Here is a 14,149-nt window from a genome sequence, read left to right as displayed (position 1 = left end):
AGAGGAGGAGAGAGAGAGAGCTCTACCTAACAGTAATTGGTAAATGGCATCGCTGGTTGATTAACAGCACTGGCGAATGGTCGATGCCAATGACTTGCACCCTTAATGCTGGGAAAACCATTGAAGCAAGTGGAGATGAAGGGTCGAATGGGTGGGAAATGCCATTGATTGTTTTTTACGTCATATTCAATAGAATTGGTTCAAGCTTAAAATTAGATTGAGTAGCTAGTTTGTATTGGAAAACCATATCATATTAATGTGATTTGAATAATGCAGAATCAGATGATTTTGAGGCTAGTCAACCGTCCAATAAGTTAGATGATCCAGTCTGATACCTTTGTATCTCAGTCTTAGATCACAAGGGTCCGAGCTCTTAACTAGGGGTGCATCGGGCTTTGTGGGGTGTATGTCCCACGAAGTTCATTCTCAAAAAACTTAAATTAATGGTTGAACTTGGGTGGATCTAGATCCAATTGTATAGGATAGCTCCACAGGCCCGGGTCATTGCCTTATGGTCAACTGAAAATTTGTTAACTATATGCTTAGTTCCTTATGAAAAAAAAATTTTTAGCTTCGCCCCTACTCGTAACCCAAGACATGGACTATCCAATCTAACTTAGGCAATTCATGAGTATGATCAGTGATTTTTCCAACTATGCAAAAAAAAAAAAAATTAAAGAAAAAGAAAGAATTCATGCCGGTTTTACGTGCCAATTATAAAGTTATGGAAAGTCTCGTCATTGGTGATATTTCCTTGTTCACCAATTGTTAAGCTCAAACTTGATGCAATCGGGTTGGGACTAAGGGCTTTTTTTATGTGATCTATTAGGTTGTCGAGACTCTATATATTTGTCTAGTTTCACATTAAACCCTAATGTTAATGAAATCTGTTGGGTAGTGGTAGTGGCCAAGAGCCCTACCCATTCATCTCGTAACTGCAAGGGGGCCCACTTGCAGTTACGAGCTTTAATGCTCACCTAAAATCTCTCACTCACTCTAACCGCTGCTGGATTTGGGGAAAACCTAAGGGGCTAGCTATTTATATCCAACAAGACTAAGTATTATGCAGTTCTTTTGATTTACGCATGAGGAGCCCCTTAGAAGGAAACCCCAAAAACTAACATACTCTTCCTCCTCTTCTGCTTGCTCTTGTTCTGCTGCTTTCTACAGGGACGAGTTCTACATGGGACGAGAGCCAGTGGTGATCTTACAGGCTTGCAACTTCCGCTACAACGTAAGTTTCCCCAACAGTGGTATCAGAGCCAGGTTCTTGGAATTTCAGTAAGTCCCTTCAGACTTCTGTGATGCCTATGATGATTACCTATGTATATATCATGCTGTGAATGCCTAAGTATGTATCAAGCTGTATATCGAATCATGTTTTGTGAATGTGCAAAGCATGCTAGTGTTAAGTGCTCTGTCTCTGAGTTTCAAGAGAAACAAAGATCAGTGTCGAGATCTCTGACCCAAGCATATAAGTGTCTTAAAAGGAAGACGCTGTAATAAGAACAGATAGCAGAGGGTTTGGACAGAGAATGCATCAATAAGAGGACTTCGTTTTTTTTTCAGTCAACCTCTTTGTTTTTCAATGACCGAGCATGTGGAGAACGCCTTCACTGGCAGAAAGGGCAAGCGTCCCTTTTTTTTAGTTCCGTCTCAGATAAGAAACACCGAGAGAGAAGGAAGGCTGCACACCCTCCCTGCTGACCGCCTGACGACGACCCTTCCTCTCCTTCATCACGGAAGAGGAGGGGCGACGGCCTGTTCCCTTAATCCTAATTAAAAAAAACAAAAAAAAGGGGGGCGGGAGGGGGGGGGGGTGGCGGGGGGAAAGGCCACCACCATGGCCCGCGGTGGCCCTTTCACTTACGGGAGTAGTGGCTACCGACAAGGGAAAGGGATGAGCAGAGTGCGGGTCCTCTGAGAACGAACAGAGGGGTTTCATTTGCTCGCTGCTCGCCGGAAGAATCAGGGTTGTTCTCTGAAGTGGCACGAGCATCTCCTCGTGATAATGGTGGAAATTGGCCGGAGGCGGCGGCTCAAACCGTTGGTCAGCCGGACGCGGCGGAGGGCGGGTGAAACCCTAGCAAATGGTTCTCGCGAGAGGAGAGAGAGTACCAAGCGAGAAAAATGAGGAAAACTCATCCGGAGGGGTATTGATACTAAAAATTTTGAAATTACAAATTTGGTCCACACATTTCTCATAATGTTCAGAAACTCTGTCATATTTTGTAAATATTAGTTCCGCTGCCATTTTTGCTGAAAATCCTCCATTTTTGTTGGAAATCTTTTCAGAAAGAGGCTTGTGAAAGCTTATTTCTGTGGAAACCTAGAATTTTATACGAAATTCCGTAATGATACCCTCAGAGTTATTCTAAATTTCTGAAAGAGGGTTCCAGAAATTGTTTTGCATTTCGGATGTAAACAGAGATTTTGTATAATTGTATATAGGTTCCCTCAAGCTGATCGAAAATTGCAGCAAAAGGGTTCCAAACGATTTAAAATTTAATATTGAGTTTTGATTGTTTTAAGTGATACCTTAAAATGGTATTGAAGATCTTCTCCCTGTTGCTTTCCATGTATCGTTGTTATATATTTGTCATGGAATTAATTTAGAAATGACTTCAAGAGTGGGAGCCTCGAAACTGGTGAAAACTGAAAATGGTTAGCAACATGTTTGTGTGCTTATGCCAACATGTTTGTGTGCTTATGCAATTTTGTTACTTTGTGTGTGCATGACCCAATGGCGCTATAAATGTTGTGTCGTATTTGGATATGGATATTATGTTGAAACATGTTTATATTGGATTTGAATTTGGATCCTCTTGCTGATATTATTGTGTGTGGATCCACATTGGTAAGATCTGAATCTAAATAATCATTTGGATTTTTGCTTTGGATCTGATTGTTGCTTAAGATCCATATTTGAATTCAGTTTGAATCATGACATATTCAGATCTAAATTTGTTTGGATATTGGTTAAAAATCCATATCCTGTTTATATTGGTTCAAATATATGTTGTTATCCTTTACGGATATTCATAGTCATTTTGGGTCCATGTTGATATTAGAAGTGATAAAAACTTATCCATTTAGTTGTTGAATTTTTGGCTCTCACATCATATGTTGCACTCTTTTGGAGCATGAGCTGATTTGACTTGTTCAAGATCTATATCTTGTTTATATTAGATCTAAACATGTTATGATGTGCATTATTTTTTTAGATCTAATGGTTTCACAAGTTGTACATTTTCAATGTGAGAAGCACTATAGTGCTATAAGATGATTTTCTATTGCTCCTTTATGAAACAATGTTCTTGGGATAAAGATTATATTATTATGAGTTTATCCTAGTTAAAAAGAATGAATATATCATTGTATGTCGGTATGCTAAGAGGTGTAAATCAACACTCTTAGACGTGGTGAGATCCATATAGAATTGTGATTAGCTCATGACAGACTTGGATCTAGATTAATTTGTTTGGATCATTGGCCTTAGATATTTGTACTAACATTGAGTCCAATATATCATGAAATATTTTCATTTGAAGTTTTATTGTACTATAAGTTCTAGTACATGAAATTTTATTTGTCTTTATCAAAGATGACTAGCATATATGAATTCAAATTTTTCTAGAGTGCTATTGAACAAGGCTTTATTTACTCTATTGTTGAGGTGAACTTGTTTAAATGTATGTTCAAGAGGTGTAATGTAACACTCTTGAACTGAAACTCATATGAGTTTGCAATGTCTTTATTTGGAGACTTATTTTATTTGGGTGATGAATTAGTATGGATTCAGACATGCATCATCTCAAGGTAAAATTTTTTTTTCTTGTTGCACCTTGTTCAAGAATTGGGGTATTGTTTGATCCAAACATGGTTGTTGAAATAATGTTGTACAATATGTTATTTGGATCATTTTTGGTTTTAAATTAAGATTAGTTGCATTGTGTATATTACTGGTTTAATCTGAATTTATATATTGGAACTGATAAAGTTTAGCTTAAAATCTAAACTGATTTGGTTGGATATATGAAAAATACATATCCTATTTGCTTTGGTTCCAATATATGTTATCATGTTTGCTTTTGGATCCGATCATATTGTGATATTTGTTGTCATTCTGGATCCAAAGATCATTCTAAAGATCTAGTGAATAAAGCTTCAGTTGCTTTCTTTATTAATAAAATGAATTTGTTTCAAGCATGCTCAAAAGATGTAACATAACACTCTTGAACCAAAATTCATATTGACAAGAATGTGTTTATTTGAAGCTTTATAGCACTAAAAGTGCTAGTACATGATAACTGGTTTTTCTCAAAAAAGAGATGGGTTAGCAACAATCTAAAGATAGTTGTTGAATCGTATTGTATAATATTTCAATGAGGATCATGTGTTTAAATTCTTGTCAATGGTATTGTTGATATTACTAGTTTGGATATAAGCTAATATAATCTGAATTCATGTGACTTTTGGAACTGGATCTATTTATTGCTTGAGATCCAACTTACATACAGTTGTGATTCAGATTTGGATACATATATTTGGATATACGGTTAAACATCCATATCCTGTTTCTATTAGATCCAAACATGTTATGTTATTTGTACATTTGTGGATCGAACTATGTTAGCATGCAATTAAGATAATTCTTGTTTGAGAATGAATTTGATTTAAATTTCTTGTCATGAAGTGTAAGATAACACTCATGGATATAATGAGATCCACACTAACTAGATCCATATTGATATCTTGGGAGATATACAATGCATGTCAAGTGTATATCTAGAAGTTAAATAACGTGTTTCCAAATGCATATGTATTGAATACCTAAATAAGGTAGGATATACAATGTTTTATGCATGAGATTTACATGAAATTAGTTGTTCGAATAATAATACCAAAGACAATGATCCAGTGGGAGATCATAGCGATCTACTGGATGATCTGATTTATTCAGAAGATCAGTCTGACAATGAACCGACTGAGGAACAGTTTGGCAATGAACCAACTGGGTAATAGTCTGGTAATAAACCGACTGGGGATCAATTTGGCAATGAACCAACTGAGCAAGATTCATCTGAGGATCAGTCTGGTAATGAACCGTCTGGATCAATTTATGGATCAGTTAGGAAAATAACCAACTGAGTCCAATTCTTTATTCTTCAAACATTGATAATAGTCACAAAAGTCAGCAGCTTCATGGTTATATTTGAATCATTGTTGCATGCACAAAATCTGACTATTCATTTGATGATCAAGTTTGATCGATTAAATATGCTAATAAGCGGTCAGGTAATAAACCGATTAAGAATCAGTTTGGTATTAAGCGTCCGACTGAAGCTTATTAGTGATCTTAATGATCATCTTGTGGAATACATGAACGGAGATATTTGAATTATTGTTGCATGCATGTGTTGTCAAAGCTATGTATTAACCTCGATGGGTTAAATGAAATTCTTTCTATGAGAGAGTACATTGATGAAAACTATACAAGATGAAAGTGCTTGTATGATAGACTATAAGTTAATTGCTCATTCTGTTAAATAGTCATAATAAATATTAGAAGTTGCTAATCAGGTTGATGACTATGTAAATATTTGATAAGTGGGAGCACACTTAAATATGCTCTTTGCTATCTTGGAAAGCTTTATATTGATTGTCACATCGTAATGCATTGTATAAATGCTTTTGGAACTCCTATTGTTAAAGGAGTTAAGTAATTGTGGAAAACAATAAAAGTATATCATGTGCTTTCAATATATATTGGTTTATGTGTTGGACTTGATACAAGCTTTTAATTTGGCTTGTCAGTACACATTAAAAAGGTTCAGGTTGACCTTGTTTTAAGGCAGTTAATTGCTTTCAGATACATGAATGAAACAAAGATGTATTTATATGTTTGCTAGCACTTTATGTAGCCCGTATGAGGCTAAGAAAATCCTGGTTTGCCTCTTTGTGAGGTGGTTGAAAGTATCCAGGTTGATTTCATTGTTGAACAAGAAGAGAATATATATGTATGTATCAAATACGTACATGATTGCTAGCATTATTATCAAGAGAATTTTTGATGTTTATTATGTAAACATTGGTTCATATGCGACTATGTTTTTAACATGTTACGATGAAAATATTTGTGCATGAAGAAAACCTGGTAACTAATGTGAAATATATTGAATACTTGAAAGGTTGCGAAGGAAAACCATTGAAAGGAAAACCTTGCTGCAAACTTTGAACAAAATTCAAGTTACGATAGATAAACCAATTATGGAAAACCTCGTAACTAAAGATCAAAAAAACCCACATATAGTGGAAGCAAACTGGCAGTCTCATGGCCAAGTGGGAGATGTTGAGTAGTGGTAGTGGCCAAGAGCCCTACCCATTCATCTCGTAACTGCAAGGGGGCCCACTTGCAGTTACAAGCTTTAATGCTTACCTAAAATCTCTCACTCACTCTAACCGCTGCTGGATTTGGGGAAAACCTAAGGGGCTAGCTATTTATATCCAGCGAGACTTAGTATTACTTAAAAGGAAACCCCAAAAACTAACATACTCTTCCTCCTCTTCTGCTTGCTCTTGTTCTGCTGCTTTCTACAGGGACGAGTTCTACATGGGACGAGAGCTAGTGGTGATCTTACATGCTTGCAACTTCCGCTGCAACGTAAGTTTCCCCAACAAAATCATCATTTGGGGAAGCTATGCTTCAATTAGCGTGTGTGTGTTAGCAGACGCTAACAGGGTATTAGAGCATGGGCGATAACCAGGGAGATGTTGCTCAAAACCATCAAAGATGCTTGACAGCCAGAGATGCCATGGCAGTGATAGAGGCGAACAGAGCTCGGATGGAGGAGGTGTTGGGAGCAGCAGCTGAAAGCATGCAACAGCTCGAATAGAGGATGGATGGAGTTGAAACCAGATTGAATGCCATCTTCTCTGAGCAACAAACATTAGCGGCATTACGACAAGAAGCCCTTCAGCAAGGTACGTTTCGAACTCCCAGCTTTAAATGAACAAAAACTGACGATCAGTGCAAGAGAGAACATGAAGGACCATCGGAACTTGGGGGAAACATTTGGAAGTAGGCAAAGATGGAGTTCCACAGATTTTAGACCAGTTGAGCTGGATTTTTAAAGCGGAGCAGTTCTTGCCAAGGAGTATACAACGAATAGCAAGTCAACCATGCATCGATATATTCCGGAGGTTTGACTATCAGATGGCCCTGTTGGATGCTAGCGCACCAGGGCAAACCAAATTGGAAGACACTTGTTGAAGCGTTGACTGGACCAATGTGGAACTCTCCAAGATCAAGCAGATGCAATTGGTGCTAGAATACGAGGAACGATTTGAAAACATCAATAACAAAGTGAGAGGATAGCCGATGGAAGCACTGATTGGAGCTTTTGTGGGAAGCCTGAAGGAGGAACTCTGCCTAGAAGCCCAAGCCCGGAAACCATGGAGCCTGACTGAGACCTTTGAACTGAGACCTTTGAAATGGCACGGACAGCAAAAGAAAAATACCATGACGGGTTTGGCAGTAGAGCGGGTACCACCCCAGAAGTCCTATGCAAGCAGAGTGTTCTACTGTCTCTGCGCTTACTCAGAAGGATTCATCGTCCAAGCCATTTGTGCATCGATTGACTCCTGAGCAAATTAAGGACAAGAGGAGGAAGAGGATTTATTTTCATTACGATTGCCCATGGACCCTAGGGCAGCTACGTAAGAGGTTGTACATATATCTGGTTGAAGAGGATGATGCGCCCGAAGACGAAATCGAATCGGCAGAAGAAGAAGAAGAAGAAGAAGAAGAAGAAGAAGAAGGCAGATTCAAGGAGCCAGTGAATGAGAGTCTGCCAGAGATTTCACTCCATGACTTGGCAGGTGATGAGGTTCCCCAGCTTATGCGCTTAGAAGGACGATTGAAGGGACGAGTGTGCTGGTTGATACAGGATGAACCCACAATTTCATTGTGGAAAAATCAGCCAAGGTACTAGGATGCCACATTGAGAATCAACGTGCTTTTGATGTAGTAGTAGGCAACGGTAGTACCTTAAAGTGTGGGGGTAAATGCAGCCTTGAAGTGCTGGAAATCCAATACCATCGATTCTCTGTTGAGATATACACCTTAGCCATGACTATAGCTGACTTGGTGTTAGGCATTCAATGGCTGCGAACCTTGAAAGAAGTGATATGGGACTTCGTGAGTATGAAAATGCACTTTCGAAACAAAGACCAAGGACCCTTCACACTGGAAGCAACAACAAAGAAGCCCATTGAAGAGGAACCAATGTTAAAGCTATTCAAGGGAACAACTTCTTCTTACTTGCTGTTGTCGGCTGAGGAGCTCTGAGACGATTAGATTCACACCAACGGCAGCAATTGGGAATTGGTCAGGAAAACTGAGCTGCCTATTGCAAGAATTCCAAGACGCCTTCACGCCACTAGTGGATCTTCTCGCTAACAGAGTTCACGATCATAAAATTGAGATACACTCGGGTGCTGCTGCCATTAAAGGGGGTTCCTACTGCTACAACAAACTACAGAGGGAGGCCTAAGAAAGTATGGTACAGGAGATGCTGAAATCAAGAGTAATTAGGTCCAGCCACAGTCCATTTGCATCGCCCGCTTTGCTAGTGAAGATGAAGGATGGTAGCTGGCGATCTTGTGTTGACTATAGGGAACTCAGTGCCATAATTGTGAAGGACTAGTATCCTATTCTAGTTATCAATGACTTGTTGGAATTCCATAAAGGAGTGCATTTCTCAAAGCTAGATTTATGGTCAGGATATCATCAGATTCGTGTGACTACAGAGAATGTACCAAAAACAACTTTTGTCACCCATGACGAGCACTATGAATTCATTATCATGGCATTCGGGTTGACAAATGCCACAGCCACATTTCAATCATTTATGAACAATATAGTTTGGCCATTTCTGTGCAGATTTCTCTTAGTCTTTTTCGACGATATTTTGGTGTATAGCAAGAAGGAAGAAGAGCATCTCTATCATCTATGCATAGTCCTATCAGCGCAAGAAAGAATCCACTCAAAGCAAAAATGAGTAAATGCATGTTTGAAACTAGATAGGTTTTTACCTAGGGCATGTGATCCACGAAGGGCAGGTCAGCATGGAAAAAGATAAGGTGGCTGCGGTCCGCGATTGGAGACAGCCACAAACCATGCGTGAGCTGAGGGGGTTCCTAGGTCTCACAAGTTACTTCCGCACATTTGTTCAGAAGTATGGAATAATAGCAGCACCCTTGACTGGGGGCATTTCGATGGGATGAGAAGGCTGAGGAGGCCTTCAATGTGCTAACAAGGGCACAACAACGCCAGTCTTACAAATGTCTGATTATAAACTTACCTTTGTGGTAGAAGCCGACGCCTTTAATGTGAGAGTGGGCGCAGTGCTAAGTCAAAATCAGCACCTTATGGCCTTCTTTAGCAAGGTAATGGGATCAACCTTCAGTGCCAAATCAGCTTACGAGAAGAAACTAATGGCTATTGCATTCTTAGGAAATGGAGGCATTATCTCACGGGAAGAAGATTTGTAATGCTGACTGACCACAATAATCTTAAATTCTGTCTAGACTCTTTCACTAGCCCTCCAAAATGAATACTCAAATTCATGGAATTCGACTTTGAAGTGATGTTCCAAAAGGGAAAGGAAAACTATGTAGTAGATGGATTATCACATGTTGTAGAGTAGTAAAACCAAGTTGTTCAAATGGCTGTCTCACATTCAAGCTGCCCTGCGGGATAAGATTCGGGTGGCTCACCAACAGGCTGTTTCTGTCCAATGCATCAAGGCCCAACTGCAGTCCAACACTAAGAGGAGTTATGGGTACACTTGCAGGAGCCATACCTATACTGCAATGGCAAGATCTTCATTCCCCCCAAATCAGACTTACCTGGAATACTTATGGATCATTTCCACAACACGAACTGGTCTGACCATGAGGAAGCAGAAGAAACTTATTGGCGAATACATCCCACGTTTTTCTAGTGTGGCATGAAGAAGACTATACGAGAATATGAGCTGAGACATCTGTCAGTGCAAAAAGAATGACTCCTTAAAACCAACAGGATTGCTTCAGCCCTTGTCGATCCCATAGCTCATTTGGAAGGACCTTTTGATGGACTTCATCGTGGGCCTTCCTCATGAGGGAAGTCGGTGATCGTGGTTGTGGTAGATTGCCTCTCCAAATATGCCCACTTTATACTGCTGTCACACCTCTATACAGCTAAGTCAATGGCCAAAAGCTTTCAAGACTGTGTGGGAAGGTTACTTGGCATGCCACAGACATTACCAGTAACCATGATCCTCTATTCTTGAACACATTTTGGAATGAACATTTTAAACTATAGGGGACCAAGCTGCAGTTAAGTACAACATACCATCCACAACAAACAGATGACCAAACCCAAATAGTTAATAAGTGTCTAGAAACTCAGCTACGCTGTTTTGCACGCCAGCGACCAAGACTGTGGGCAAATTACTTGTAGTAGGCAGAGCTTGCCTATAACACACATTGGCACTCAACCACTGGACTCTCTCCGTTTGAGGCGGTATATGGAAGACTTCCCCCTGATATACGGAGGCCTAGGTGTGCAAAATAAACAGTTGTTGACATTCAACTATGTTGCCGTGATGAAGTGTTGAGGGACCTGAAGCAGCACCTAGTGGCTGCTCGAAATAGGATGGTGCTGCAGTACAACCGCAGGCACAAGGATCAGTAGCACGCAGTAGAAGATTTGGTTTACTTGCGTATGCCTCCACACACAGGGTCCTGCCTACCCAAGGGGTATAGTAAGTTTGCCCCATGCTTTGTGGGCCCTTACTGAGTGATACACAGATTAGGACCTCTTGCATATCAGCTGCAGTTGCCAGAGGGAAGTGCCATTCACCTGGTATTTCATGTGCCGAAGTTGAAGCCCTGGTCAACTACCATTGCTATAGAACAGGCATAGACTGCACCTGTGCTGGAAGGGAATGAGTCCATCCGTCCTTACCTACGGTTAGAAAGTCAAAAGGTTACTAAAGAAGGAGCTGTAGTAGAGGAATGGCTGATAGAATGGTCCAATTATGATGATCTCCCTGCAGCATGGGAGCCTGCTGAAGAGGTCACAAGGAGGTTTTCTGACTTCACACATTGAGGTCAAGGCGTTACTGAAGGGGGAAATAACTGTTAGGCTCAGACCTAATGCCATCGGGTTGGGACTAAGGGCCTTTTAATGTCATCTTACTATTTTATGTTTTAGTTGGTAGATAGGTCTGCGGTGGAGAGCGCAGATCAGTTAGGCGCAAGAAACCCAGTCCATTAGGTCGTCGAGATGCTATGTACTTGTCTAGTTTGGCATGAAACCCTAATGTTAATGAAATCATCATTTGGGGAAGCTGGGCTTCAATTAGCGTGTGTGAGTGCTAGCAAACGCTAACACCAATCTTCGACAATCTCCACTTGCAAAATTAGATAAAAACAAACAAAAATAAGGTAAAAAGTAGGGACAAAAAGTGGATAAATTAGCAAGCAAGTAAATAAATGAACAGAAGGTATTTGTTTACTAGACATAGGGATGCTTCTTTTGCTAACAATTTCCAGTTGTTGGCTTTTGCAGTGAACATGGCCATGTTGAACACTAAGGAGATGTTCAAGATGACCCCTAGTGTAAACATATCAAAACTTTTAACTTTATCATTTTGGCCATTTTACCATGATTTAGTCCATTTTTCAATTGTTGTCCAACTATTCCCAACTATCTTATGTGCATTTTAGTCTTCACAAACCCTTACCTCAAAATGTCCTTGCCATATTCCCCTCCAGTTTAATTTTAAATCACCTGAGAACCAATAGCATTTCAATTCACCATGTCTAAAACATTTTTTCCATCGCCTACCTATTTTAGCTAAACCCTTAGATACCAGGGTTATCAACAAGCTAGGGGCAACTTAACCTCAATTAAAATGGTTTTGAGCCCAGCTTAAATGGAAAGCTCATCATTCGCAACTCACCACTGTCTGCTTAGCTCGGCCTACTTTAACCCAACTAAATTGAGCATGGTGGCGCCCATTTCCTCAAGAATAGTCAATTCTTACTGAATTCTACATCTCCAGCTCAAATCAATCTTATTGCAATCATTCGTGGTGTAATAAGTTGGGTGTCAATTTACTGATAGTTCAGATGACCAAGAGCCAGTACAAATCAATTTTTATTTTATCATTAGGGTCATTTCACTTCACTCAACAAGTGTTATGCATCAATTCTAGCTGAAACTAAGTATTTCCAACCTTGTCCAAGCTTAGATCATCATACTATGTTTAGCTTAATCGTAGGTGACCATAAGCCTATAGTCACCTACTATTAGTCAAAGCTAGTTCATTCCTTCATTCTAATAACTTAATTTCAATTACTATAAAGGCTATTTTGATCTTGTCTTAGCTAGAATTTTCATCAAGCCTTCATTTTCCCTATCAAATTCATGTCATTTCAGTCCCAATTGTGTTCTTCTTCGCGTATCTAGTGAGAACTACATCACATGGGTGAGGGTGCCGATGCCGGTGCGGGATGTGGCAAGTTCCAAAAAAATTAGGTGTGCGTGCTGCGAAAGCATATATATATATATATATATATATATATATATATATCATTTGTTATATAAGTAATTTTATTTGTCTATATTTTTAAACTTTTTTTTTTCAAAGTTCTATTAAATTAAATAAAGGGGGAAAGAGAGAGAAAAGGGAAAAAAGAAGAGGGAAAGATAAGAGAAGGAAAACAATGAAAAAAAACAAGAGAAAAGATGAACGGGTGCGGTCAGCAACACCCGATTCGGTTTGACCGAGTTGGATGCCGTGTCAGGCCACACCTGCACTAGCGCACTCGTGTGACTTGAAGTGAGAATTTCATTTGAAACCCGTCAAACATATAATTTCTCTAGTTAACATGTTTCACTTCATCAATGCACTTAGCAGGTTTTAAAATTTTGAGGTCAATCATTTTAGAAAAGTTGTTTTCAAAGAACATTAGACTGAATTTCCAAGTGGAACTCAAACTAGACTCTATTTGGAAGTGAAACTATCCCCACAGTCTTGTTTAGAGAAACGCAATCCCCTAAAGTTGAAATATTTGTGATAGTTGTGAAATTATCATTTGGTGGTCATTTTGGGTTACGATTAGAATTTTCACCATATTTATACACCAAATTTCCATATTGGAAATTGCATAATTCATGTACTTTCACTCAAACCTTAATTTTGTCCCCAATAATGGGACCCACCACTAAGCCAAAACTACTAAACCCAGCTAACCAATTGAACTCAAACCCACTTGAGCTAATTGAGATCCACACAAGGCCCACAAGAAACCTGTAGAAGTGGAAAAAAGGAACCAGATGTTGTTTTTGTCACTTAGAAGCCAATTACGATGGTGGTGGTCCCATTGTGCCTTTTCACAAAGTAACACACCACCCAATTTTTAGTAAACGATATAATAGCTTGCTTGATCAATAAAACAAGCTTGGAATCAATGACCCTACGATGACAAAAAGAAAAGGTTTTTCAATTCCCTCAAGTCATAAAGTCTGTTTACACTGGTATGTGTAAGCCTTTTGTTGTTAAAAAAACGTTCCTCGTCTTAATTAGCTAGCCTTGCTCATTACGTAAGAGCTTCCTTTAGGGCTCGTTTGATGGCAGAGAAGAATTTAATGTGGTAAATTTACCATGGTAAATTTTTTTAGAAAAATTTACATGATGAAATTTCTCCCTCTTCCAATCTGAGTTTCTGTTTGATGCACAAGAAAAATTTAACCTGGTGAATTTAACCCTGTTTGATGCACATGGTAGTTTTTTATAGGGTAAAATTAACCCTGTTTGATGCACATGATAGAAAAATTGAGAGACTTTTTTTAGAACTGTTAGTAAGGTTATGCGAGCCGTTATACAATGTGATATATTGGTCAATACGTAACAACAGTGAGCAAAACTGATATCGTGTTTAACCTGTTTTATTTACAACTTAGTACCTCTTCATGTTAACAGAAAGATGGGCCATGTTGGGGCATAAATGAACTAGCATGGAAAGGTCATCGAAAAAAACTTTCAACCACTATAAAATTTCTTACTATAGAGAATGGACACCTCAGGTAGAA

This window comes from Nymphaea colorata, chromosome 10, assembly GCF_008831285.2.
Source record: "Nymphaea colorata isolate Beijing-Zhang1983 chromosome 10, ASM883128v2, whole genome shotgun sequence".
Classification (NCBI taxonomy): domain Eukaryota; kingdom Viridiplantae; phylum Streptophyta; class Magnoliopsida; order Nymphaeales; family Nymphaeaceae; genus Nymphaea; species Nymphaea colorata.
The sequence above is the reverse complement of the archived record's forward strand: the minus strand, read 5'-3'. Positions refer to the sequence as shown.